We start from the raw sequence: 18,041 nt of genomic DNA, 5'->3' as shown, positions 1-18,041 counted from the left end.
GGGAAAAACAAAGATCTTATTCATAATGGCAAGATAAAGTATGAGATGCCCAGTAATTAATCTAATGGAAGATAGGAGAATTTTTAGGGAGAGAATTATAAAGCCTTGTGGGAAGAATACAAGAGATGACCTGAAAATAAACCAAGAGACATATGTTCATGGATCAGAAGACTCCGTATCCTAAATATTCCAAAGTCTCCCAAATAATCTATAAATTCAACTGAATTTTAATTAAAATCCCAGTGAAGTTTTTTTTATTGTACTTGACAAACTGATCTCTAAATTCATATGAAGAACAAGAACTAGATAATTTTGGAAAAGAACACAAGGAGGTGGGATGGAAGGAAGGCTTAACCTACAAGATACAAGACTTAGTGGTGTTACAAGGGAATAGTAATTAGAGAGTGGGGTGGTGATCAGAACAGAGAGCCCAGGAAGAGACCCACGCACATATGGAAATACTAGCTGGCATTTCAAATCCGCAGGAGAAAGAAATTACTTTTAAAAATAAGTGATGCTTGGAAAATTGGGTATCCACAAGGAAGAACAAATTAGATTCCTACTTCCATACCCCAAAGTAAATAACCAAAAAGCTAATCTTTAAAACTTTTAGAAGAAATATGGAGAGCTCTTTATGACCTTTGGGCAGATAATGATTTCTTAAATAGGAAGCAAAAATAAATCATAAAAAGAATGACATTTTACCTGTTTTATTTAAAAAAAATTTTTGATGTTTACTTATTTTTGAGAAAGAGAGAGACAGAGTGCAAACAGGGAGAGAGGCAGAGAGAGGGAGACACAGAATCTGAAGGAGGCTCCAGGCTCTGAGCTGTCAGCAAAGAGCCCAATGTGGGGCTTGAACCCATGGAGCCATGAGATCATGACTTGAGCTGAAGTCGGATGGACACTTAACCAGCTGAGCCACCCAGGGACCCCACATTTTACCTGTTTTAAATGAGTGAACACTGTCTTTTCAAAAAAGACATCATAAATTCACTTGAAGGCTCAGACTAAGGGAGTATTTGCCACACAAAGAACTGACAAAAGATTAGTATCTACAATTTGTTTTGTTTTTAAAATTTTTTTAATGTTTATTTATTTTTGAGAGACAAATCATGAGCGGGAGAGGGGCAGAGAGAGAGGGAGACACAGAATCCGAAACAGGTTCCAGGCTCTGAGCTGTCAGCACAGTGCCTGATGTAGGGCTCGAACCCACAAACTGTGAGATCATGACCTGAGCCGAAGTCGGGCGCTTAACCTACTGAGTCACCTGGGTGCCCCTAGTATCTATAATTTGTAAAGAAAGCCTACAAATCATATAGGAAAGAGGTCAACAGCGAAATAGAAAAATATGCCTAGAGCATGAAGAGGCAGTTAAAAGAAAAGGAGATCCGAATGGGCAATTTCACTAATAAGCAAGGAAATAAAAGTTTAAACTACATGAGATACCATTACACATCTATTAGACTGGCAACAGTAGAAAAGGGATACTGCCAAGTATTTACAAGGACATAGAGTAGATAAACTGAAATTCTCACAGGCTGCTGGAGGGAGAATAAATTGGTGCAATCACTGTGAAGAACAATTTGGCAATATCTAATAAACTTCAGATGTGCATGTCTTTCAGCTCTTCAATTTCTAGAGAAATCCTCACATGTGCACAAGGAGGCATGTATAATACATGGGTAAGAATTCATTACAACAATGTTCATATTAGGGAAAAACTGGAAATCTATATATCCATCAACTGGAGAATGAATAAATAAATGGAACACGACAGAGCAGTGAAAATGCTACATGTGTAAACATGGAAAACTCTAAAAAATGTAATGCTGAGAAAAAACCACTTTGTAAAATGACGTATAAAGTGGGATACATTTTACATGAAGTTGAAAACATGGATATTATATATAGTAAGTATATATTATGCAATATAAGCATACAAGGGAATGATAAATATTAGAATTCCACAGAGCTGGGTGTTGGGGGCTTAAATGTAAGATATGTTAGTGTCTTTACTTCTTTGTTGAAATATTATAGTAAAAATCATAATAATCCAGATCTATGTGACTGTCAGATCAGACAAGATGACTCCTAGTTTCCTTATGCATGCATATTTCATGACACAGGGGCTCCCCCTACATCCTGAGCTCCCTCAGGGGCATTATCTTTCTCTTTTCTATGTTCCTAGGGCCTAGCACAGTGTGGATATTCAACCATGTTTGTTGACTGAATGACTGATGGATGGACTGAATGTGGAAATGGGTCAGAGGGGAATGCAAAAGGAAGAAGGTTAGGAGGAGGATGGATGGAGAGACTGACAATACTTTGACTGCCTGAATGTGATGTGGGCTCCTAGGGAAGGAAGTAGATGGACTTCAGAAAAGCCAGGGAAAGGAACCTAGCTGGGCTTGAGGCATGACTGGAGAGAGAAGTCAAGGATGTTTCCCTGAACCTCTCACTTGGGGGCTGGAGATAGTGAGTCACCACCTGACATTTTATGTGTCTAGAAAGGGAACCCTGAAGGACACATAGACTTAAGATGATAAGTTTAATTTAAGACTGCTGTGAGACCTCCAGGCATAATTATCCAGCTTGTACTGGGATATTTAGGTCTACAGTTTAGGAGAGAGGCCAGGACTAGAGGTGTTGATTTGGTTGTGTTGGAGAAAGAGGGTAAGTAAGGGCGGTTCATAAGGTTCCCCAGGGCAGTGCACAAGGTTCCCCAGGAGGGCGGGTAGAATGAGGAGGGCTGGTGGCTGCAGACAGACCCTTGGGAGCATCAAAGATTTAAGGGCTGAGTGGAGAGAGAGAACCCAGGCAAGGAGGCTGAGACAAGAGTCCAGAGAAGGGAGGGAACAAGAGAGGCAAGGCAACAAGTTTTAGGAAAGGGAGTGGGTTCGGTGGGGTCAGATAAGGAAGAAAGGTACAGAAAGATAAAAACTGAACAGGGTCCTTTGAATTTGGTGAAAGAAGGCCATTTGTGGTCACTGGAGAGGTGAGCGGGAATTGTACTGTGAATCATGATGAGCTGAATATAAGCAAATGTAGAAGAGTGACTCTTGAAACCCACTTTTTTTCCAGATGCCCAGACTTAAAGGGTGGGAAAAGATAGGTCGCTGAAATCACAGGCCGGGTTGGGAGTTGGGACATAGCTGGCTCTGAATAAACCCAGGGAAGGAATCTGAAGAAAGAGAGGTTTAATATGTGGGAGAGAGAGGGAGATAATTGATGAACCAAGATTTTGGCAGAAATGTAGGAATGCGCTAATACTAATACCAACGTATTAGTTGTGGTAATTAGTAGTGGTACTACTAACACGAGCAAACATTTACAGAGTACCTACTATGTACCAGATGCTCTTCTAAGTGCTTAACATAACTGTAACCCATTTAATTCTTACAGCAATTCTATAAGGTAAGTGCTATCATGACCCCATTTCACAGACGAGGAAACTGAGATACTGAAAAGCAAAACAATGTCATCACTACCACTTGTTGATCTATTTTTATTTATCAGGAATATTGCTGCTGATAACAGCTCCCTAATGTATTAGTAGATCAGTTTTACATAGTAGGTATAATAAGAACACAGAAGCAGTAAGGACACAGAAGGACAGTTTGCCTTGGTCTCTGACTTTGGAGGGAAGTGGGTGAAGGGTGGGTGTGGACACAGAGATGGGTGTGGACTTCGAGGAGAGGTGGAGAGAAGGCAACGGGAGTTGAAGGTGGTTCAGGCTAAGGACTTTGATTTCTTTGGCTAAGTAGAGGAGGAACACACTTGCTGTGGAAAACATAGGTAACAATAAAAGAAAATAAAAATTCCAAGCCCTTGCCATAACTACTTTTAGAGTTTTTGTTGTGTTTCCTTCCAAAATTTTCTCTAAGCATACGTATACAGGCATAAATACATATCTGGGGAAGTCAGTCCTTCCTTCTGATGGAGAGAATAAGAATCAAAATAAACAAACCCAGCAGAATCCAAACCCTATAATTTTGGAGCTACAAGCAGAACAGTTCTGTGTAGGGGAGATAGCTATTTGACCTCTTTCCCTTCTCCCAAGAAATCTCCCTCCAGGGTTTTAGTTATGTGAGCCCTACAAAGACCCTCTTCTGGAGTGCAAAGGTTTGTGACCAGAGGAAGCCAACCTATCTTGCACAAAGTATTGAAAGATCACCTCCGTAGTGAGGCAGTAGACATGCATCTCTGCAGAGAGTTTCCTTGGAGAAATGTTTCAGACCTAAGTATGAATTAAGCTCAATCCTAGGGACAGAGTAACATACCTATTATGAGCCAATTGCATGTAAAAACAAAAACAAAACAATATTTATATGTGTGTATTTGTTTTTGTTTCAAGGTAGATTGCCCTAGTTTAAACAAGTGTGTGTGTGTGTGTGTGTGTGTGTGTGTGTTCTCTTCATTGAGGAAGTGTCAAAACACATTCTGGCCTCAGGGATGTAGTTCCCAACAGAAACTGGGGGTGGGATTGGATGGGGCTTCCTGGAATCACCGAAGGGAAAATCCAAGCAATGGGTGCCCAGTGAGTGGCCCAGTTGTCTGGGGAAATGGTGTGGGGTACGACAACCCCCTTTGTATCTGGAGGGTGTAGAAGACTAGCCAACAGATCCTTGGGAGAGGATGTAGGGGAGATGAAGGTGAGTGGCTCTGACTCTGGGGAGTGGAAGGGACTGGACCCTGTCCTGATCCTACACTTTGGGTCAGCCTGAGGACAAATAGGGAAAGTGATCGATGGACACAAGAACCCAAACTGCACCTTTCCAGCCTGTCCTCCAGAAATACTTGTTCAAGTAAGAACGATGCTTCTATAAAGGTAGGATCCTACTCTACACAGTTTTCACTTAATGATATATTGTCAATATCTTTCCATTTTATTCAGGGTTCTATGTCACGGTGTTCAGTCACCACTTCATTGTGAGTGGACCATGGCTTATTAACTCACCCTTTTTGTTGGAAACTCCAATCAGACTGAATCTCCTTAGAGACCAAATGAAGCCCATCTTGGGAGCTGGCCAGTGCTTTATCTTCCTGCTCCTATAAGGACCAGCTAAGTCAGTTCCTCCCTCGCTCACCTCTCAACACCTTTCTGTGTGGTTCCGGACCACCTGTTGAAGCCCCCAGCATGCCTGGCTCTGAGTCTCACAGAATTATTGGGAAAAGGAGGCCCAAGCACACTGAGAAAACACCGAGGCAAAGGCATGGCTGGGATCCCAGCACAGAGCCCTGTCCTCCTGCAGTTAAGTCTTGGCTGAGCTGAGCCCTTTCCTCACAGTGTTTGGCTTGGATGCTAGACTAGGTGAGTCAGTGCTCCTGGCACCCTACTTTGAGTCAAAGTCACATTGAGATGGGGTAGTTGCCAGATCAGTATAATTATCAGTCTCTCCAACAACCCGAGTCCTCTCAGTCCTCTCTCTGAAACTAGGTCCCAGGATATCCTGTGAGGATGTAGGCATGGCCAGGCCACAGGAGCTGACCTCTATCAACTCTATAGTAGACAAGAGCCTCTTGAGACCTGGGTCCTGGTTCCTAAATGAAAGACACACTTCCCTCTGTGTCTCCAAATTCTTCATCTGGGCTTGAGGCCAGTGAGCACACACCTCCCAGATGACACCAGTCAGACCCGGTTGGAATCCCAGCTCCATCACTGACTGGTTGGGTGATCTCTTTAAGTCCTCAGAGATGATTTTTCCTTATCTTTAAATTGGAGAATGTTATCTGTACTTATGAACATAAAGAGTCAATGCATATCAATGTAATAGGGACTTAAAAGTATATTTTTCACCAGGCACTAATACTGTATTATGGTTGTGAAAATCCAAAGTGAGATGCCAAGTCACCTAATAGAGAGATTTTCTAAGGAAATAGCAAAAACCTGTCCCAAGACTTTTTTTTTTAATTTTTTTTAAACGTTTATTTATTTTTGAGACAGAGAGAGACAGAGCATGAACAGGGGAGGAGCACAGAGAGAGGGAGACACAGAATCTGAAACAGGCTCCAGGCTCTTAGCTGTCAGCACAGAGCCCGATGCGGGGCTCGAACTCACGGACCGTGAGATCATGACCTGAGCTGAAGTCGGACGCTTAACCGACGAGCCACCCAGGCGCCCCTGTCCCAAGACTTTTGAAACCCCTTGTTCATGTTGAGACTCTGAGAAGGTAGAGATAGAGAGACACGAGGATTTCCTTGAAGAAAGCTGTGTTGGTCGGGAGTGCCATCTTGGACAGGGTGAATTCCTGCTCCCATACTTTAAATGTGTGACCCCTGCAGCTGGGGTGGTTGTCTGGGCTCTTGTCCACCCGGGAAGTGTGGAAGGTGCTCTCACTAGCAGCTTTGGTGGGGCTGTTCTTACTGGGGCCAGCTTACTACCCAGAGTTTTTGGGGATACAGGAAGCATGGGGTATGGGACTAGCTAAAGGCTGGAGCTTCACAGCCCAGGAGCTGAGGAAAGGGTCTCAGATGACCACCTGAAATGAGACTGAACTTGAGAGGCAGCCACAGGTTAGAGAGAGCTTCAAGAGAAAGAGGCCGAGTGGGGAAGCTGTGGAAAGGGCATTAAAGCACTTGGTGAGAAACAGTCAGAACTTAACATCTGTCTGGCAAGAATGCCTAAAGTCAACGTCCAGCCAGCTGCCCCTTCCCCGACTGCTCCCACAGACCGCCAGTTGTAGCCATGGCAACTGGCTGGGGAGGCCCGGGTGGAAAAAGAGAGAAGAAGCCAGATCCTTTACATTGTCCCCACCTCGGGCTCCCAGTTGGGCAGGGCTTGGCTGGGGGAGGAGAGGATTTAAGGTAAAAATAAGTCCAGAGTTTTAATGAATACCTTGCATTAATATTCTCATTTCTGAACTGAGACTATGTGCGCCCCAAAGTGGCCACAGACCCTATCCTAAAAAGAAACACACAACCATCTCCCCCCACTCCCACTCACTGAGGGGGGTCTGGTTCACAGTCCTCTCTTGCCCTGACATACTTCTCCAGCTCCTATGCTATGCCTGAAGCATGTTGTCAGAATGTCAGGGCCAACTTCTCTCGGCTAAAGCCATTTCTTACCACTGATTAACTTGAGCCTAATCTCCTTAGAAGAGAGATGGCTTCTGTGATAGGCCCAATCTTGCTGGGGGAGAGGACATGAAGTGTTTTTCCCATTGCCCAGATGGGAGCAGTGCTGCCAGAGTCTGGCCAGCTGGCAGGATGGAGCAAGGCAGACTAACTTGGGCCATTTAGGTGTTATGGGGGGGGGGGGGGGGGGGGGGGAGGGGGCCCGTTGGCCGACTTAAACTCCTTGCCCCACTGGTTGCTCATCTGTAGAAACAAGTTAATAATAATGTATATCTCAGAGCGTTAAGAGTATGAAAGGAAATCATGTATTAGGCCGAATCCTAGGAAATAGCCACTGTTTTCAATCGTTCTCTACTGTCCAAAAATGGCAATTTCAGATGGTTCATCCTAATATGTAAACAATGTTTTGCGAGCTCTAAGTTGTTAGTTATTGTGTTAAACAAAACAAAAGCCTTCCATCCACATTCCCTAATGAGTCTCCAGAATTCTGTTTGCAGGAACATCTCAAAGGCTCTGGTGATTTGTAAGGTAGCTACAACCCACAGCTCGACAACTTGAGACCAGCCAATGAGCAAGATCTCAGCTCCTTGCCAGCTTCTCTGGTACCCAGAGGACTCCTTCTCACTCCTCTGGTCTCACCACAAACACTAGTACAAACCGCAAACCCTTCCCACCCCAAATATGAACACCCTTCTACAATCACATCTGGAAGTTTCATTACAATGTGCCCAACTACGTGGGCATTTATTATATTCATCCTGCTTAGTGCCCAGTGTATCCTTGCAATTCTGAGGATTTGAGTTTTTCAGGTTTGACAAATACTCATCCATTCTTTAAAAAAGATCGCTTGCATTAGATTGAAAAATCTGACTATATTAAAATTAGAACCTTTTGTATGAAAAAACCCCACTATAAGTGGAATTGAAAAATGATTCAGGGGGCTGAGTGGTGGAAGGTGAAGGTGGTCAAAAGGCACAAACTTCCAGTTATAAGATAAATGAGTCTGGGGATGTAATGTACAGCATGGTGACCACAGTTAATAATACTGTACTGAGTACTTGAGCCCCACGTCGGGCTCTGCGCTGACAGCTCAGACCCTGGAGCCTGCTTCGGATCCTGTGTCTCCCTCTCTCTCTCCCCCTCCCCCCGCTTGTGCTCTCTCTCTTTCTCTCAAAAATAAAATAAACATAAACAAAATTTTTAAGTAAAATTTAAAGCCAGGCATAAAAGCATCATATATTTTATATATACAATAGGCTGGAAAGAAATATACGAATTCATCATGGCGATGGCTGCCTTAAAGAAAAAGGAGGAGGCAAGGAATTTGGGTCAGAAAGACCATCAGCTTTATCTGTAGTTTTATTTCTTTGAAAAAATTACTTGAAGCACATCTGGTAAACCATTATAAATTGCCAGTTCTGACTGACAGGAACACAATATTATATTATTTTTCAGTTCCATTTTGTAGTTTTAACATTTCTTTAAAAATTCCCCTCTCTCTTCTATTTTCTTCCTCTGGAACATCTATTAAAGGGATATTGGAACTTCAGAATTTATTTTCCCAATTTCTGAAATAGATTAATTTGTATTTTTCTTCTTCCCAAAGAATCCCTCAGCCCAATTTTCCAGTTCAGTAATTCTTGTAAGCTGTAATTATTTTGTTATCAGTTCATTGGCTTAATTTTTTCATTTCCATTGTTGTATTTTTACTTTTTAAGAGTTCTCATTGGTTCCTTTCCCTCGTAGCCTGTCTATTCTTGTTTCTTGGATGCCTCACTTATTCCCCTGAGGATTTGGATTATATTTAAGTCTTACACTTTGCTTCTGTAAATTCTTTTTCTATTGTGCGTTCAATTTCTTTCAGGGTGCTGGCCTTACTCAAATGTTTGCTGATTGTCGCCTGTGCTCGCCATTGGGATTGAGAGGCCATGCTGGGCTCTGTTTGTACTCCTTGCCTGGGGTGGGAGTGCGCGGGAGTAAGGGTGGGCGAGGGGAGGGTGGGCAGCTGGAGCAAGGTGTGGCAGAGGCTGGTCTGGTGGGTGTGGGCACTGGGCTTCCTGGGTGGCATGGCACACTGCCTTGTCTCTCAGACCTAAGCCCATGTACACTGCATTGCCTGGAGGGAGATGCCCCAGTGGCCTCTGACTGGTGGGGTGTTTGTACTAATGTGGGCAGGGGTTGGTTTCTAGACACCAAACACTACTCTTCTTGGTAGTTCTCCATTTGGGTGGCCCTGGCCCATCCAACTTCCAGGCATCCTGTCCTCTGGCGCTCTCCTCTCCACGATTTGTTGTTTTCTTTCTTCCATCGACCCCATCAGCATTGCGTCTTCAGCAGTTCTCCGGTTTCTGCTCCACCAAGGGACCCCTTCGTGATTCTGAGTTGCAGGTTGAGAAGGATATTTTGTCCTTCATTTCTTGGGAATGTATCTTGTTTATAATCCATCGTCTGTGAATCTCAAGCAAGAAAGAGAGTTTAGGGTTAGTCCTGTAGATTTGGGAGTCATTTGAATAACATAAAGCTTGAAGCAGGGGAGGGAAAAAGATAGAACAAGAGAGAGGGAAAGCCAACCGAGGAGAGAATTTAGGAAGTTTCCCATACTTACCGGGTTGGGATAAAACAAGAAACCCATGGGAAGGAGACTTGGAGAAGGGCAGAGGAGAGAGGAAGGTGTAGGGTGAAGACTGCAGAGGGGTGGCAGGACCTGCTCTGCAATAAAGTCCAGAGGGCAACACTGAGGCAGCAGGTGGCTTCAGAGAGCTACCTCCCTGGAGGGGTGAGGCCAAAGCCTGATGGGGCGGGGTGGGGGCTGGGGGAGGAGGAAGCAGAGGTCCCGGCTGTGGAAGAAAGCTCAGGGTGTGGAGGGGAACTTGCAGAGGGTGAAAAACAGCCAGGAGGGGGCTGTGGTAGACCTTGGGAAATCTCCTCCATTGACTTGAGGCCTGCTGATATCCACATGCGTGGAATCTTTCCTTTTTATAAGGACTCAAATGGAATTATCAGACTTGATCATTGTTTCTATTTGTAATGCATACTGCAAGAGGTATATTGGGAATGTGATTCCCGGTTATGAACCCATCTTTGTTTAGGAGCAATATCTTTGTTTTTTGGTTTTCTTTTCATGAATGGGGGGCATTTTTCCACCTGACACTGAATGATGCAAGAAATGTACAATTAGGTGTCACAATTTTTTGTCCTGGGGAAAGTAGTAACAGGTGTAGTAGCACTTTCTGCAGTTGGAACAGGTATATGGCTGCTGTTCAGAGCTTGACCATACTCTCCAGAAAAGAGTCCTTTCTGTTTATTCTGTCACCAGGAGAGCCGTCCCAGCTCTGAGATCCACAACTGCCTAGACTAGCAAAGAAATCACACCTTTGGCATATGGCCAAATTGATGAGGTTACTACCTGGGTACTGCTTGGTACTATGAGAAGACGTGCGGGGTGTGTGAACCCTGTGACTGGTCTTTGAGTCCTAAACAGTCATCTCATTGCCATACTGTGAAAGAAGGACATTACTGCCCTGCCCAGAGAGAGGAGTCCTGCCTGATTTAGGCAGATTACTGAAATTGAAGGAGAGATAGAACCGAAAAGGGAGAAACTTCAACAACAAGGCCGGAAACCCAAGGTCCCAAGAGGAAAAGGGGGACAGGTGTAGTGGCTATTAGGGGTTCTTCTTCCTTTCTTTTCAAAAGTGTAGATATAGCTGACATATTATATTAGTTTCAAGTGTATAACATGATTCCACATGTGTATGTATTGTGAAATGATCACCACGATAAGTCTAATTAACATCCATCACTACACATGGTTACAAATTCTGCATGTTTGTGTGTGTGATGAGAACTTTTCTTTTTCAACGTTTTTTTTTTTTTTTTTTTTTTTATTTTTGGGACAGAGAGAGACAGAGCATGAACAGGGGAGGGGAAGAGAGAGAGGGAGACAAAGAATCGGAAACAGGCTCCAGGCTCCGAGCCATCAGCCCAGAGCCTGATGCGGGGCTCGAACTCACGGACCGCGAGATCGTGACCTGGCTGAAGTCGGACGCTCAACCGACTGCGCCACCCAGGCGCCCCATGTGATGAGAACTTTTAAGATCTCTCTTAGCAACCTTCGAGTATTCAATGCAATATTATAACTATGGTCACCATGCTGTACATGTCATCACCACGACTTATCTACTTTATAGTTGGAAATATAACCCTTTCACCCATTTTCGTTCTTGGGGTTCTTTTTTAAATGAACAGCTTTATTAAGGTGTAATAGTCAATGAACTCCGTGTTTAAAGTGTACAATTTGATACATTTTTTTTTTTTTGCCACTTTAGTCTGAATAAAATCCAGCATAATTTTCTTACTTTGTTCTGTTGTGGAAATAATGGCTCGGTGTCTTTGTTCTGACAGCTCCCTAAGGGCAAACCACAGTTTGAAGCTGTCATTTTGGGTTTAAACTGCACAGAAAGTAGAGACAGTGAAACGTGCTTTTTGTTTTTGTTTCTTTTTAAGTCTCCAGATCTTGCTAGGACACTTGTCCGGAAGAGAGCTGTGGTACCCGATCCTGTTTGAGATAGAGGCGGTTTAAACAATATCAGCCAAGCTTAGCAATCTGGAGGTCCCCATGTATCTTTATGGTGTCAGCTGCAGATGGCATTTGAATGTGGTGGTAAAAATAGGGGCGCCTGGGTGGCTCAGTCGGTTAAGTGTCTGACTTCGGCTCAGGTCACGATCTCGCGGTCTGTGAGTTCGAGCCCCGCGTCGGGCTCTGTGCTGACCGCTCAGAGCCTGGAGCCTGTTTCAGATTCTGTGTCTCCCTCTCTCTCTGACCCTCCCCCGTTCATGCTCTGTCTCTCCCTATCTCAAAAATAAATAAACGTTAAAAAAATTAAAAAAAATGAATGTGGTGGTAAAAATAAAAAATTGGTGTTCATCCACAAACGCTCTGAAACATGGGTGCTCACAAAGAATTTCCATCCTGAATAGCTGGTCTGGGATGAAGGGGAAGTAAGGTATCACAGACTGCCCTTCACCTCTTTCCCCAGATATACAAGAATTTCTGAATAGTTGCCAGTCTGTGAACCCAGCTTTGAGTTCAATTGCCACATTGGCAGAAGAGTCTTCAGAGTCACCCCAGGTCAAGCTGATGGCAAAGCTCTCTGGGCTGAAGTCTACAATGCCCCCACCACCAACAGCTTCTTGCCTGGTCTCATGCCACCTGTAATGTGCCCACAAAATGGAACTATCAGTCTTGGGAAATACATGGCTTGAACTGGGGAGCCCAGGGAGTTGTTTAAATGCCCATCATTTAGTTTCACTGTGGGAGCGCTGTCCACCACGGATCCTGCCATCCTCCCACATGGTGCATGGGGGTCTTTGGCCAGCAGCGCTGGGGAGGCGGGGGACATGGGGCACGGAGCTCCGGTGGGATTCAGGGGGATCCTGCACTGAGTGGGGGCATGATCCGGGGCTGGCTTGGGCGCATGTTATAGTTTGATAAGTTTTGATACATGGAAGTACTTGTGATACCATCACCACTATCAAGATAATGAATGTATCCATTACCTTCCAAATTTCCTTGCGGACCTTTGTGATTTTTCCCTCCCCTGGTCCCTGCACCTAGACAACCATGGGTCTGCTTTCTGTCACTATAGAGAAGCTTGAATTTTCTAAAATTTTATATAAATGAAATTATACAGTATATACTCTTTTTCTGTCTGACTTATTTCACTCAGGATTATTATTTTGAGATTCATTCATGCTGTTGTGTGTATCGGTAGTTACAAACCGAATGCTAAGAATAGTATTCTTTCATTTGTTGATAGACATCTGGGTTACTTCCAGTTTTTAGCTATCACAAATAAAGGTGCCATGCATATTTACGTACAAGTATTTGTCTGGACATGTGCTTTCATTTCTCCAGTGTAGATACCTGGGAGTGAAATGGCTGGATCATATAGTATGTGTATGTTTAATTAATTTTTTATTTTTTTATTTTATTAAAAAATTTTTAAGGTTTATTTTTGAAGGAGAGAGAGACAGCATGAGTGGGAGAAGGGCAGAGAGAGAGGGAGACACAGAATTTGAAGCAGGCTCCAGGCTCTGAGCCTGATGTGGGGCTCAAACTCATAAACTATGAGATCATGACTTGAGCCAAAGTTGGATGCTTAACCAACTGAGCCACCCAGGTGCCCCTATTTTTTATTTTATTTTATTTTATTTTATTTTATTTTATTTTATTATTTTTTAGAGAGAGAGAGAGTGGGGTAGAGAGGCAGGGAGACAGAGAAAGAGAGAGAGAGAGAAAGAGAGAGAGAGAGAGAGAGAAAGAGAGAGAGAAAGAGAGAGAGAGAGAGAGAGAGAGAGGGAGAGAGAGAGAGAGAGAGAGAGAGAGAGAGAGAATATCTTAAACAGGCTCCATGCTTATTGTGGAGCCTGACTTGGGGCTTGATCCCACAACCCTGGGATCATGACTGGAGCTGAAATCAAGAGTTGGCTGCTCACCTGACTGAGCCACCCAGGTGTCCCGATATATGTTTAATTTTTGCGAAAACTTCCAAATGTTTTCCAAAGTGGTTGTTTCATTTTACGTCCCACCTGTAATGAAGAGAGTTCCGGTTGTTCCACATCCTCACTTGGTAGCAGCTCTAATTATAGATACTCAGATGGATGGAGAGGAGTGTCTCATTGTGACTTTAATTTGCATTTCAGGTGGAGTTCTTTTCATTTAGAGTTTAATAAACATAACAAGAAAGGTAAGTTGAGAATTATTCTGCTCATACAGTTGCCTTAAGAATAAACAGAAGTAATTATGTATCATAACTAGCACAAGTAATAAATGAGCTCTGATAACTACTTTGAATTTTTCCTCTTTAAGCAATTTGCTCACATTTGAAGCTAGCTGAAACCCAACAGAAATAATCTACCCAGTCATGTGCTGAGTTCTGGCTTTTCCTGTCTTGCCTCTGCTCCAGTGCCCCCTGTCTTGCCTTTTCTGTGCTCTGAGAATTTCTTCAGCCTCCAAAGGAGTCAGAATGAACCTATGTCACATCCAGATTCTTAAAATTACAAACGGAATTTGAGCATTTGCTCAACATTTAGAATCAAGGGCAATTATCATGAACTTATGTTTTTTTTTTTTCACTCTAGGCAGTAGTTTGTAATATCTTTGGGGTCATGGATTCTTTTGAGAATCAGCCCAAAAAATCAGGGAGACAGAAATGGATAGACGTACACACAAAAAGGGTTGCACGGATCCAGCTCTAGCTAATGCTATTGGACCAATGTGTGTAATGCTAGAATGTGGGGAGGGTTTTTCCCCCTTCAGTTATCCTATTCAAAATGTGAGTGGCAAGGGCTGCTATATGTTATCAAAAAGAAGTGCTGGAGGGGCGACTGGGTGGCTCAGTCGGTTAAGTGTCTGACTCTTGGTTTCAGCTCACATCATATCTCACAACTGATGAGTTGGAGCCCCGCATTGCGCTCTATGCTGAGAGCTCGGAGCCTGCTTGGGATTCTCTGTCTCCCTCCCTCTCTCTCTCTCTCTCTCTCTCTCTCTCTACCCCTCCCCCCCCATATCTCTCAAAAATAAATAAACATTTTTTAAAATTAAAAAAAAAAAAGAAATACTGGAAAATAGAATAGGGGCCTGGGGATCAAAGTCCTGTGGCCCTTCTCTCTGCCCTATTCTGCTATTCAAGCCACTAGATCCCATCTACTGTTTGAGGTCGTGTGGCTTGAGCGTTGGAGCCAGAAGCTGAAATCACCCTGACAGTACAAGGGGTGAGTTGCAGAGCAGAGTCTCCTTCCTCTGAGAGAGTCAGGTCCCACCTGCACCATTCCCGCCACATGTACCTGTTGCTCCTACCTCTGGCCTTGCTTGTCCTTTGGGGGTATTGGGAAGAAGAGGAGCTTCTGGCCCCCAAAGAGGGCCTGGGACACCATCCCTGCACAGTAGAGCCCATTGTAATGGATGACCAGTCCTGGAGTCGGGTGTCCCATGAGAGTGCCCCTGCCTCAGCCACCAATTGGCTTGTGAATGGGCGTGACTCTCCCGGTGAGGCACGTGTGTCCTCAGCTGTTAGCATAGGCCCGCTGGCCCCAGCTCTGCCCCACACAGCAGCGGGGCACAGGTCCCATGGGGGCACCAAGTCTGTTTTCAGGCAGCTGAAGACTGGCCAGGCTCCTCTCTGACATGGTAGAGCCCCAGGATAGGACGATACTTTCATGATTTCTCTCCCTTCCCCAACCCCGAGTTTCATTCTGCTCTTCAGCCTTGGCAGTAGAAGAACGCATGGGATGGTCTTGGAACACAGGCAGGACTCAGTAGACGGGACTAGATAGTACTGATTATCATTGATCACTGCTGTAACTGGAGCATCAAGTTGCACCAGCCAGTGAGTACAAAGCCGGCCTCATCACCTTTGACAGCCAAGTTCCCAACCCTTACCGAGCCCCCACATAGCTGGCTTGCCCCAGGTCTTTCAGTGTCCATAAGGGAAGAGGTGTGGTTAGGTGCTGGACATTGCTTTCCTCTGCAGTTGTGCTGCTTCTGAGCCTCGACCCTGTGGCTGCAGGGCCCTGACAGCTCTGGCCAGGCTGCCCATGCCAAGGCATACCACCTCCGCTGCCATTAGATGGCGGGCATCACAGCCACAGCTGCCCTGGTCCCCTCAGCATCAGAGAGCTACTCCAGGGCTACTTGCTGGGCACTGGCCTCTGCCACGAGCAGGTTCATCACTCGGACCAGTGATGGGAAGAGCCTTTCCCTCCTGTGCTGTCTTCATGTGGGTGAGGAGTTGCTAGGGCTCAAAATGTCATGGAAGTGGAGATCCACTTCCATTCAGTTCATCTGCACAGGCTTATTTTGTCTTGACGGACCTACCTGGGGCCAGGATGACTGAGCTGGGCCGGATCTGAGCATCAGGTGTCATGGATGTTGCACCCAGAGCCACTGCAGACCCTCGGGGGATCATTTCAGGCCTGGTTTGCTCTACCAGCCTTTTTCAACATTACGGGAAATTCTGAGGGGGCCTATAGCCTGTGCACATTTTAGCATTTGTCAGCCATTCTGCCCTGTCTAAAATGTCTACAAATGTCTAACCCTTCACCTTCATAAACAATAATAATATAAAATTTACACGTTTGTATATCTGTATGTTTGTATTTTTACATATATGTATACATGCAGCTATACACATACACACACACAGAGGTACGCGGGTGTATTAGTCAGGATTTTCCAGAGGAACAGAATAGTATTATATATATACTATACATATACATATGCATGCACACCATATATAGCATACTGTATACTATACACCATACATATACAACATATACTATTTTATATTATATATATGGCATATGTATACTCTATATGCTATATATGCATACAGAGATTTATTATGAGGAATTGGCTCATGTGATTACAGAGACTGAGAAGTCCCACGATCTCCGTCTGCAAGGTGCAACCCAGGAAAGCCGGTGCTGTAGTTCCAGTCCACGTTTGAAGGCCCGAGAACAGAAGTATCAATGGTGTGTGTCCCAGTCTGAGGGCGGGAGAAGACAGGTGTCCCAGCTCAACAGACAGAGAGTGGATTCTTCCTTCTTTTTGTTCTATTCAGGCTCTGCACCCACACTGGGGAAGGCAATCTGCTTTACTTCCTCTGTGGACTCAAATGCTAATCTCATCCTCACAGACATACCCAGAGTAATGTTTCACCAAATTTCTGGGCACTATGGCCCAGTCAAGTTGACATATAAAATTAACCATTACAAGTCTCTTCAGCCTTCATGTTAAATAGATCTTTTTGTAGGAGTGAAGTCACATGACTCTTGATATGTATATATGAGTTTTAGCTCTAGACCAGTCAGAAACTTGCTGTTCTTTACAGATGTAAATGTAGGGGCTTTAACATTATGTAGTGGGGTTCATGCTATACGTTCAATTTTTTCATCCTTTTTTTATTTCTGAATGTATTTATTTCTTGCAACTCATGACCTCACCAAATATGATTTTCATTTAAATTAAAAATTACTTTTCATTAAAATTAGAAAGCATATAATTTTCTGCTCTAAATATAAAAACCTATCATTACACATAGGATTGTAAGGAACACAAACACCCAGGGTGCTCAATTATCTTTCTTGCTAACCTTCTCAATTACTGCTTAATTGTTCACGGTTTGCACCAAGCTGGAGTGGATTAAATCGTCCTTTCCATCTGACAACGAATACTCTTAATAGCTTCCTGGGCCTTTAATTAAATATGCCAGCACACACACATGTTGCCGCAATTCTAATCATCTAGAAAAAGTAATATAAATAATAATGGTAATTATTAGTGCCAAGGCACTGTTCTGAGCACTTTACATACATATGAACTCACTCTTCATAACAACCCATTTGGTGTCTGCTTTATGGCTGAGGAAGCAAAGCCCAGAGTAGTAACCTGCCTGAGGTCACTGGTCAGTGTGGACTTCACCTGGGCTACTCTCCGCTAATTCTAAGGAAGGGCTTTCCATACCTATCATCTGTTTATTTCTGAACCTTTTTTCCATCTGCAAGAACAGAAAAAAAAAGAAAGAATGTAGCTGTAGATATGCTACATAACCCGGTGCATGTTTTTCAGCCACAATCTGTTTTTCTCTGTCAGCTTTTCCTTCTGAGAAATTCCTGAGCCCACTTTGGAAGTGACCCCACATAACACTTTGTCACTTGGTGTCCTCTGGTGCAACGATGTCCTGGGGCCTCATCACCACCAGAGGTTGTGAACCAAACCATGGTGAGTGAGTTCGTTGGGGTGACACCAAGGCACATCCTTTGGGACCCACAGTCGAGAAAAGGGCACAGTTGGGGGCCAATGGGAAGGCAGCTGGGAGTATTTGGTGAGCCCTGCATGGAAAGGGTGTGGCCTGTTGGCTTGTTTGGCTCTTGGTTGCAGTGATTAATAATGAAAGGAGAGTACT

At 44.1% G+C, this 18,041-nt stretch overlaps 1 pseudogene; it reads right to left on the bottom strand.

Moving 5' to 3' along the window:
• Positions 1-11,662: 11,662 nt before the first annotated feature.
• On the bottom strand, positions 11,663-12,419 carry LOC125922115 (galectin-related protein-like; annotated as a pseudogene).
• Between the last annotated feature and the right edge of the window lie 5,622 nt (positions 12,420-18,041).

Source organism: Panthera uncia, chromosome C2, assembly GCF_023721935.1.
Source record: "Panthera uncia isolate 11264 chromosome C2, Puncia_PCG_1.0, whole genome shotgun sequence".
Taxonomy (NCBI): Eukaryota; Metazoa; Chordata; class Mammalia; order Carnivora; family Felidae; genus Panthera; species Panthera uncia.
Note: the sequence above shows the minus strand (reverse complement) of the source record. Positions and strands in the feature narration are given on the sequence as shown.